Source organism: Xenopus laevis, chromosome 6L, assembly GCF_017654675.1.
Source record: "Xenopus laevis strain J_2021 chromosome 6L, Xenopus_laevis_v10.1, whole genome shotgun sequence".
In the NCBI taxonomy this organism is placed as follows: Eukaryota; Metazoa; Chordata; class Amphibia; order Anura; family Pipidae; genus Xenopus; species Xenopus laevis.
This window is the reverse complement of record NC_054381.1, coordinates 63,371,925-63,382,610: the sequence shown is the minus strand read 5'-3', so window position 1 is coordinate 63,382,610 and position 10,686 is coordinate 63,371,925. Positions and strand designations below refer to the sequence as shown.

Genomic DNA, 10,686 nt, shown 5'->3' with positions numbered 1-10,686 from the left:
GTACCCCAATAAAAGAGAGGCTCCGATTATTCACAATGGTTTCCTCAGGGGGTTTTGGATACCATTTTTACCATCGGATGAGCCTAGCTGGGCGGAAAATCTCAGGTCCATACGGGATAGCGGGCAAATTGTTTGGGAGAAACTCACAAAAGAGTTGCAAATGGGTCGCATGGCGGGCCCCTTTCCCGACCCCCCCCTTCCACAACCTCAAGGTCTCGCAATTGGATTTGGTGCCAAAATAGAAACCTGGTAAGTTCCGGTTGATTCACCACTTGTCCTTCCCCAAAGGTTCGTCAGTGAACGATGGGATTGACAATGATGAATCCAGGGTCCAGTATACATCCTTTGACGGGGCTTTGGAGCTTGTCAGGGGGGCCGGCAGAGGGGCGCTCCTGGCCAAGTCGGATATTGAATCAGCCTTCCGGCTGTTACCAGTTCACCCGGAATGTTTCCACCTCCTGGGGTGCGCCTTAAGGGGGTCTTATTTTGTGGATATGTGTCTCCCGATGGGGTGCTCTATATACTGCTATTACTTTGTAGTATTTAGCACATTCCTAGAGTGGGTTGTGGGCCACGAGACAGGTTGCAAATCGTTACTCCATTACCTGGACAATTTTTTATTTGTGGGGCCCGCTAATAATGACCAGTGTTCAAACCTGTTGCATGCCTTTAGGGAGCTCATGGCCTTTAATTGGTGTACCGGTTGCCGAGGAAAAAACAGCAGGACCAGTAACGGTCATCACGTTCCTGGGTATACAAATTGACACAGAGAGGATGGTTTTCCAGCTTCCCAGGGATAAGCTAGAAGTTTTGCATTGCATGGTGGACAGAGCCATAATGGCTAGGAAGCTTACATTGAAACAAGTTCAAACATTGCCGGGTCATTTGGTATTCGCATGCAAAGTTATGCCCATGGGCAGAGTTTTTTGCAGGTGGCTATCTATGGCCACAGTGGGAATAAAGGCCCCTCATCATTATATCCACATTTCAAAACAACATAGGGAAGACTTATTATTGTGGTAGACCTTTTTAGCCGAGTATAATGGCATGACATGTTGGCAGGCAGCGGAGGTTTCCAGCCCTGAATTGGAATTATTCATGGACGCGGCAGGCAGTGTAGGTTTGGGGGCTTATTTTCAGGGAGAATGGTGTGCAGAAAGATGGCCAAATTCCTGGGTTGGCTCTGACCTTCAAAAGACTGACTTTCTTAGAGTTCTTCCCTATCCTGGTAGCAGTTTTTCTTTGGGGAGAAAAGTTTAAGGATAGACGGGTTATCTTTTGGTGTGACAATCAGAGCGCAGTAATTAACCGTCAGACTACCTCCTCCCCGCCAGTTATAGAACTGCTGCGGGCTCTAGTGCTTCATTGCCTACGGCAGAATATTTGGTTTTGAGCTCGGCATGTGCCGGGGGTAAAGAACGGTATCTCTGACTCTCTGTCCCGATTTCAGTTTACGGAGTTCCGGAACCTGGCTCCACACGTGGAAGAAAAGGGTCAGTGAGTGCCATTACACTTGTGGGACATTGCTTCCAGGAGTTTATAGAGCTCATCACCAGGTCTCTATCACTTGCCACATGGCGTGCTTATTACAGAGTATGGAAGGAATGGCTAGCAATAGCAGACAGGGAAGAAGGCATACAGAGCCATAAAAGTCGGGCGGTGGCTACTTTTGCTTACCTACGGTCCCTCAAAGCAGCAGGGGTTTCCAGGAGCACGGTAGAAAGAAATCTGGCGGCTTTGTCCTTCCTCTTTCAGTTATTTTATTGGAAGGATGTCACAAAGGAGTTTGTGGTGAGAAAGGTGTTAAAGGGTTGGAAAAACTGTTTTCGGTCAAAAGACACTAGATGCCCAGTCTCGTTTTCCATACTGTCTCAATTGGTTACGACTGTTCACAATATATGCTCTTCTGTGTACGAGTCAACATTTTTCAATTTAGCCTTTTCAGTGGCATTTTTTGGAGCAATGCGCATAGGTGAGCTAGTTTCCCCTGCCAGGAACAAGCCGGGTGGGTTACTGTATTATGACATGCACGACCATGAGAGGTCCCTTACCATATTTGTGAGGAGGTCTAAGACAGACCAGAGGGGAAAAGGGTGCACCATTACACTGGAGGCGATAGGACAGTTCGGCTAGCACACCAATATTTGGGCATTAGGCCAGGAGCAGCGGGCCCCCTACTTATTCATGAGAATGGCACACCTCTCACTCGCTATCAATTTGTAGCCATATTCAGGCAAGCGCTTAAGGCCATGGGGCTTAACTCTGCAGCTTTCGGTTCCCATTCCTTCCGTATAGGAGCGGCAACTGAAGCTCACAGGCACGGGTTTACAGAGGAAGAAGTTAAGCATATAGGAAGATGGGAGTCAGGCAGGTTCAAGTTGTATATCCGCCCTCATTTATTGTGAAACCAATTCCATTGCAGGTCCAACAAAGGCCACCGTGTGGATTCTGTGGCATTCATACGTCTTCTGGGCATCAAGAAGGGCCACCATCCGCTGATACGACAGACAATTGGACTTAGCAGTCAACATGGCACGGGTTCGTTGGTTGGGCATTAGGGGCTTCTCCTGCAAGTTTTCCCAGAATTCCATAGTTTATGTCGCATGACAACGGGTCCCATGGTGATTCATGCAGGGGGCAATGATTTGGGCGTGGTTAGGAATGTCGATCTCATTCACACCATCAAGCAGGACCTGTTGCATTGCTCCACTTTTACACGGGATTGCGTGGTGGTGTGGTCTGAGATCATTTATCGCCAGTCCTGGCGGCATGTGAGAGATCAATTGGCCATTGAGAGGTGCCGAAAAAAGCTAAATGTGTCAGTCTCAGCCTTTGTTAGGAGGATGGGTGGAGTGGTTGTTAGGCACACTGAGATGGAAACTGATGGCCCATGCCTCCTACGGCATGATGACATTTGAACCCGATAGGGTTAGATATATTCAATATAAATATCCAAACAGGCATTGAGACAGTGCTGTCAATGTTGGGGCACCAATCCGACTAAGGGTTTAGCCGTATTGGTGGTGGTGGCGGTTGGCAAAACCTGACAGAGTGTGGTTTAATACCTGGTGAGTTAAGCAGCGTGGCCTGCTGCCGACGGCCGTGGGGCATCTGCAGGAGACTCCTGTTATATGTGGGTTAATTTGTGCCTGCCGGGTCACCTGGCAGTTGGCATAATTTTGGTTGGTGTTCATGTTATTCAATAAAGCTGTTGCCGCCAATTTTCCACTCAACAGTTGTAATGTCTTTATTACTGGTTTTTAACAGGGAGTGGCCACAGTGGCATTCCCACCCCATCTGGCCATTTGGCAGCCATGTGTACAGGGCTGTATTTATATATAGGCACTCAATGGCCAGGGATGGAGCTAGGGGTAGCTGGAAGAGGCACGTGCCTAGGGTGCTATGATGACAGGGAGCCAGCCTCTCTTCTGCCTGGCAACCCCATTTCTTGGCTTTTGAAGAGGAGGATTTTCACACCGCTAGTTTAACGCTATGGCACTCCTACCTCTGATGCTCACCCCGTGTCGTGTCAGAAGTGAGCAAGTGCTTATGAGAGCACACGCATGCAGGGTGGTCTGGGTGATGAGAGTGCTCTATGCTCATATATATTGCCCATATATTGAGTTAAGTTGGAGACTTACTGTCTAAACCTGGTGGCAGTGCAGGGGGAGCAGTACATGTGCATCATAGTGTGTCATAGTGTGTGACATCATACGTTGTCTATACGTATGCACAATTGAATGGACACACTTCAGTTGAGCTGTATTAAAAGGGGCATTGATTCACAGCAGGAAGGTGTCATTCTTCCACTGCATAGAGCACTAGTAAGGCCCAATCTAGAATATGCTGTGCAGGACATTACTGAGTTAGAGAGGGTCCAGAGAAGGGTAACTAAGCTGGTAAAAGCTATGGAAAATCTTAGCTATGAGGAAAGACTGGCCAAGTTGGGGATGTTCACACTGGAGAAGAGGCTAAAGATAAAGATAATTATGTTTAAATATATAAGGGGATCATATAATAATCTCTCTAATGCTTTATTTACCAGTTGGTCTTTCCAGCTGGAAAAGGTCATCCATTCCGATTAGAAGAAAAGAAGTTCCGGCTAAATATTCGGAAGGGATTTTTTTACAGTGAGAGCTGTGAAGATGTGGAATTCTCTCCCTGAATCAGTCGTACAGGCTGATCCATTAGATAACTTTAAAAAGGGGATGGCTTTTTAGCTTTTAGCAAGTGAGGGAATACAGGGTTATGGAAGATAGCTCATAGTACAAGTTGATCCAGGAACTAGTCCGATTGCCATTTTGGAGTCAGGAAGGATTTTTTTCCTCCTCTGAGGCAAAATTGAGAGGCTTCAGATGGGGTTTTTTTTTGCCTTCCTCTGGATCAACTGGCAGTTAGGCAGGTTTAAAGGTCGAACTTGATGGACGTGTGTATTTTTTCAACCTAACTTACTTTTTTCAACCTAATGTTACTAAGGTTCAGTGCTTAGGACTGCACTGGACCTAAACACAGCATTGATTGTATGTGCTGGTGCATATACAGTATGACTGTGCAAAACAGAACAAAACTATGCAGAAGTGCAAGGAGTGGATTTTCATACAAGTACCTTTAAGAAATGGTGTATATCCCTGCAACAAATCCGGCAGAATATGTGCATTGTACTCTGCGGTCATAAATAAGCCCTAACTATACACAATAGACACTATGGTGTAAAACAAAAGTTATGTGATTACAAATCTGCATGCACTGTATATTTTCTATTTTTCCATTTTAACTGGATCAAATAATTAGTTCAATCAGTCCCTCTTGTCACTTAATATAACTTCATGCTCCTATGGAGCTGCCGTACTTTAGGGAAGCTGAAGGGCACCTGATTAATTTTTCCTGCGCTGCTTAAACCAGATGGCCAAGTTTCTAATCAGACCCAATTAAGTGATAGTCACAGAAGTACTATTTCTGTTATACCATATTAGTTACTCTTCATATAAAACATACGTTGGTCCCTTGATTGCTGTACAGCAAACCTGACATTACTTTGGTCGCAGCTGAATTTTCCTCTTTCATTCCTTCTGATATTCATTTTGAAGAGGCTTAATAAAGGTCAATATTCTTTTAGAAGCTAAAATACAATAAGCCCAGATTGCTGATAGCAATGGATTCACTAAGTTAATCAACACAAAATGAGGCTTACATTTTGCGATAATTCAGTGGGTAAGGCAAGCCTGTTTGCATTCTGGGTAAATTGTCAATTATGGGAGTTGTGATGCTGAATAACAGGCCACTCAGTAGGTGTCTTATCAGTAGAAGTATGCTGTCAAGATTTATAACAGTTTTTTTAGCACCCATAATTGGAGCCGTTCTTATACACTTAGCTGATTTTATTATTTCATTTCTGCTAGTGCAGTTTAACATATTTGTGTCTTGCATTCTAATGGAAAGGATTCAACTGCTTGAACCCACCTTTTATAACTATCTGCTGAAACTAAAGCACACAATAACAGGGCCACCATCAGGAGGGCACAGGGGGTACAAGTCTACTGGGCCCAGGCCTGAAGGGGGGCCCAGCTGTGCTGCAGTTTTTGAAAAAACCGTGCCCCCCCTCCACAGCGCCTAAGCCGCTCTGCCCTTCCGAAGTCCCGAACCGCGGAAAAGCCAAACAGCCAAAGTCCCGAAGCGGCGAAAAGACCCAAAGTCACAAAAGGAGGTGAAGTTGAAGTCCTGAAGCCACGAGTTCAATTCTACTCTACACCAATGTGTGCTTTTTATTTTTTTTAATCCCCTGGCCACCAATGTATTATTTTATTATTCTGTAGGCCCCTGCCACCAGGTCTGGACTGAGAATTAAAATAGGCCCTGGCATTTCAGGTACACAGAGGCCCAAATAGCCCCCACCATCCCATTAAATAGTGACTTTCTATGGCACCTTCTCTTTGCCAGAACGCACAGATTGCCAGTCCAGGCCTGCCTGCCACCAATGTTTTTTTTTTAAAAATATCCTCTGGGGCCCCATTTTCTTTAACTTGTAAGGGGGGACCTGGTGCCAATGTTTTTTTAAAAAATATTCTCTGGGGCCCCAATATTTTTTTAACTTGTAAGGGGGCCCTATCGTCAATGTTTTTCTTTTAACTTATAGGGGGGCCATGTTCACCAATTATTTTTTTTTAACTTGTAGGGGGGCCTGACCACCAATTTTTTTTTTAAAAAAAACCTTTTATGGGGGGCCCTGGTGCCACAGTTTTTTCAACTTATAAGGGGGCCCTGACCATCAATAGCTTTTTATAACTTGTATGTGTGTGGGTGGGTCACCTTTTTTAGCGCTGATGCCTGTATGATCTTTTAACTGTGGTGTGTAGTGGACGGGATCTGGGGTGGGGCTTGGGGGCCGGGGTTTTGTTTTACGGGGCCCCGTGATTTCTAATGGTGGCCCTGCACAATAAAATTAATTAGCATATATTGCAGTCCAGAAGTTAAATATTATTTAATAATATTATTACAGGGATGGGAGCCCTTATCCAGAAACCCATTATCTAGAAAATCAAAATTACTGGTAGGCCATCTTGCCTTACAATTGCCTCTGGAATGTTGATATTTACTTAAATAATGCACTACAGTCACCACAGCAATTACTTGAGAAACTTGTGGGATTTAAATAACTATTCTGCATAGAAAGAATAAAAAGAGCAAATAGTTCTCATTTCTCATAAAAGTATTTTTCTTTTCTCTGTACAGGTGTGGGACCTGTTATCCAGAATGCTCGGGACCTGGGGTTTTCCGGATAACTGATCTTTCCGTAAGACCCCAGGGTCTTCATGCCTTAAGTCTACTAGAAATTTATTTTAACATTAAATAACCCCAATAGGCTGGTTTTGCTTCCAATAAGCATTAATGATATCTTAGTTTGGATGAAGTACAAGCTACTGTTTTATTATTATGGAGAAAAGGGAAACCATTTTTAAAAATGTGGATTATTTGGATAAAATTGAGTCTATGGGAGACAGCCATTCCGTAATTCGGAGCTTTCTGGATATCGGGTTTCCGGATAAGGGATCCTATAACTGTAATAATGAAACAATCCTTGTACTTGATTCTAACTAAGCTGCAGTAATATTGGTGGAAAAACAATTTTATTGGGTTTATTTAATGTTTAACTAATTTTTAACAGACTTAAGGTATGGTGATCCCAAGTACAGAAAGATCCCTTATCTGGAAAAAACCCAGGTCCCAAGCAATCTGGATAAGATATCCTATATCTGTATTTCATTCACTGAAAGTGTGTCGGGGGAATATAATAAAAGTCGGTAACGGAAAAACTATTCGCAATGTGAAAAGTTATCCATTTGCGTGAACAAATTTTGCTTTGCGTGAATTTAATATAGCTTTTGCAAACATGGAAACTGTTTTGCGACCACTTCCGACAGCCGTTTGCTATTTTTATAGTTTGCGCCAATGTGCAGTAAATGTAATAAAACTTCTTACTGAAAAAGTCGTTATGTTTGCTCCAAAAGATTACAACACCTTCAAGCATTTCTTAAGAGTGTGTCATTAAAATTCGTAATGCAATAACAGTTTATGGAACAGTATTACATTGCGAGATGTGGGGTTTTTATTCTTATTGTTTTTCTCTTAGCAACTTTAATTACATTCCCCCTATGTCTTTTAAGAACAGTTTTCAGTTCAAAGGGACCCAAGATGCAAACATGGGACAGGTTCGAGTGAAAGGAGCATGAATAGGGGAATGAATAAGGAAGGTGGAACTGGAATAGGTAGAGATTGATGAGAATTATTTCCCTTTTTCGTATTTCCTATTGGGGCAGGGCAGACTTTAATTGTACAAAAATAGGTAGATTTAAAATACATATTATGGGATGCATAGATTTTCCTGGATGAGATAGGGTTAATCTTCCCTTACGACCAAGTTATTAAGTAAGGTTAACACAGCCAATAGGTGGAAAAGGGGTGTGCACCAATACCTGGTGCAGTTCCACTGTGAGATATAGTAAGGGGGAGAGTGTCTCTCTGGAGAGCTGCAGAGAAGTGCAGTGATATTTGTGTACCTTTATGTGTTTTGAATCCCAGTCACACCCCAGAAGAGTAAGGGTCCAACTTAATTTTGTTTTCTTTAAAAATGACTGTATTTGCCACCAGGGTGAAACTGCATTGATGTTTATAAAGTGCAGTAAAAAAACAGATTAAACTGAAATTTGAAGTTACTTTCTCCCATCTGCCTTGACTCTTCCAATACCAATATGGTGTTTTGATGGTGATTGGGGATTGTTTGTACAGGCAGAATATCTACAGATTAAGTGGGATGGTGCAAGCCAGATGGAGGAGCCATGCTAGACAAGGCCAAGCAACTTGAGAGTTGGTTGCTGGAAAGGAGACATGAGAGTACAGCCCAGTCATCTTCAGCAAAGATCCCACAGGTCCAGCGCACCCCAATACATGTTGTGAATGTTCCAGAAACAACAGGTAAGATTATTCATGGGGTCAAGCATGCTTGGAAAATGTGCTGAGACTGTATTTAAAATGACTTTAATGTTTTTCAAAGTAAAAAAAGACTACGGTCAAACCTAGGACTTTGTTAAACTCAGATGAGCTGGTTGGCTGGCCTGATGAACCAGGAAGACAGCTGCTTGAAAAATGCGTGGGTAAAGAGTTTAATGTTGCAACAAATTTGTAGCAATGAGTCTGTAATGAGCCTTCTCAGTCATGTGGTACAGTATATTTAAGCTGGTCAAAATACTTAAAGAAGTGGTTAACGTTTACGTTAACTTTTAGTATGTTATAGAATGCTGAAATCTAAGCAACTTTTCACTTGGTCTTTAGTTTTTCTTTTTTTTATAGTTTTTGAATTATTTTCCTTCTTCTGCTGAGTCTTTGCCTCTTTCAAACGGGGTCACTGACCCCATATAAAAAACACATTTTCTGAATTGTTATTGCTGATTTTTATTACTCATCTTTCTATTCAAGTCCTCTCCTATTTATATTCCAGTCTTCTATTCAAATCAATGCATGGTTGCTAGGGTCATTTGGAAACTAGCAATCAGATTGCCAAAATTACATACTGGAGATCTGCTGAATAACTCAAAATCCACAAATAATAAAAAAATGGAAACCAATTGTTAAATTCTCTTAAATATCACTCTCTACATCATACTAAAAGTTAACTTAAAGGTGAACAACACATTTAAGATGTAAAGATGCACCAACTGTTATGGGACAGGGCACAGTTTGTCCTGTATATATGTTCTAAATGTTGAATATAATTTTAAAATGCAGAGGCTGCTTGAAGCATGTAAGGCCCCTGAAAGTGTATTAAGTGAGAAATCAGGAGAAATACCTGAAATTACTGATCTCAATAGTGTGTGTGTGTGTGTTTGTACGCATGAACGAACATATTTGGAAAGGGAACACTACTCACCCTTCTCAGGTGCTGGTTTCCTAGACGCACGGCCATGTCATCACATAGTAAAATACCGCCACAAACGGATAAATCCGTTTGTGGTGGTATTTTGCTGTGTGAGCATGTGAACATAGCTGATGAAAATGGTGATGTGAAAAATGGAAACATACTGTAGTAGTGAATGTTGAAAAAAAGCTGCTCCTGGTACTTTAAGAGCGAATTTCCGGGGTAGGGGGGGCAGCAGCAACTGCTGCTGCCTCAGGTGGCGGAGGGGCCAGGATCTCCCCTGTATCTACCTCTGGAATCCGATTGGATTCTTCACAAAAAAAGCACAGCAAGTTACACAATTACCTCTTAGGCCCTGGTTCAATACACTTTTGCACCTCTCCAGAGGTATAATCTCTCCCTTACTAGCACACAATTGGACGTCCTCAATGTGTGAATGTGCAAGCCACAAAACTGGTCTCCGATGAGCTTATCTGTGCAAAAGATAATAAAAGGTTGTGGAAAGTAAACTGTATATGAGGGAATATATTAAGCTGAAGTTATTTGCCAGATTCTTTCAAACCTCATTGTTTCCCAACACTTCTATCTCCCCCCTTAACCCCTTAACCCTAGCTTGGGACAGTGGTGGATCATATGTACCTCACATATGTGAATTTAAATATTGTACGATTCTTCACAGGCAGTGGCGATCCTAGAGGGGGACGGGCCCTGGTGCGTGACGCGCAGCCGGGCCCCGCCTCCCTCTGTACGGCCGCATATGCCGGCATTCTCAACGGCGAACGGACTGCCGGGGGGCCCTGAGGGGGTGCGGGCCCTGGCCCGCTCGCACCCCCTGCTCCCCCGGTAGTTCCGCCACTGTTCACAGGTACCAAGATGAGCTGTGTTACTATGTACACACACCGTGACAACGGATCCCTTCCAACATTGTTGAGCTGCAGGCCCCCTACTGTTGGTTGAGCGGTAGTACACCACAACTGTGCCAGACACTCCAGGCTTTCAAGCCTCGTTACAACAGCTGCACTTAACAGTATCACATGTGTGAATAGACACGTTAACTGACTATAGCAGTTACTACAAACTTTATTCGATGTCCTGGGAACAAGTGATACCTCCCTCCATCTGTGATGCGAGTATGACAGCGGCACCACGCAGGATATGAAAAACATACAGAGTCCCAGCGTGTTGGCCCTGCGACTACCCAGAGTGACCAGTAACTACGGCCTGCATGGTGGCTGCCAGATGCGGTACAACATTGGATTGCAGCGGAGTTTGGGGAG

General features: G+C 43.5%; 1 long non-coding RNA gene across 4 annotated transcripts in view; it reads left to right on the top strand.

Moving 5' to 3' along the window:
• The first annotated feature begins 7,954 nt into the window (after positions 1-7,954).
• The window catches only part of LOC121394636, a 120,605-nt gene continuing 117,873 nt past the window's right edge, over positions 7,955-10,686 (top strand). For 3 of the 4 annotated variants that reach the window (XR_005961884.1, XR_005961882.1, XR_005961885.1), the window contains exon 1: positions 7,955-8,469. This is a non-coding gene — a long non-coding RNA (uncharacterized LOC121394636). The remainder of the gene's footprint in view (positions 8,470-10,686) is intronic. The other variant, XR_005961883.1, reaches the window with a different exon arrangement.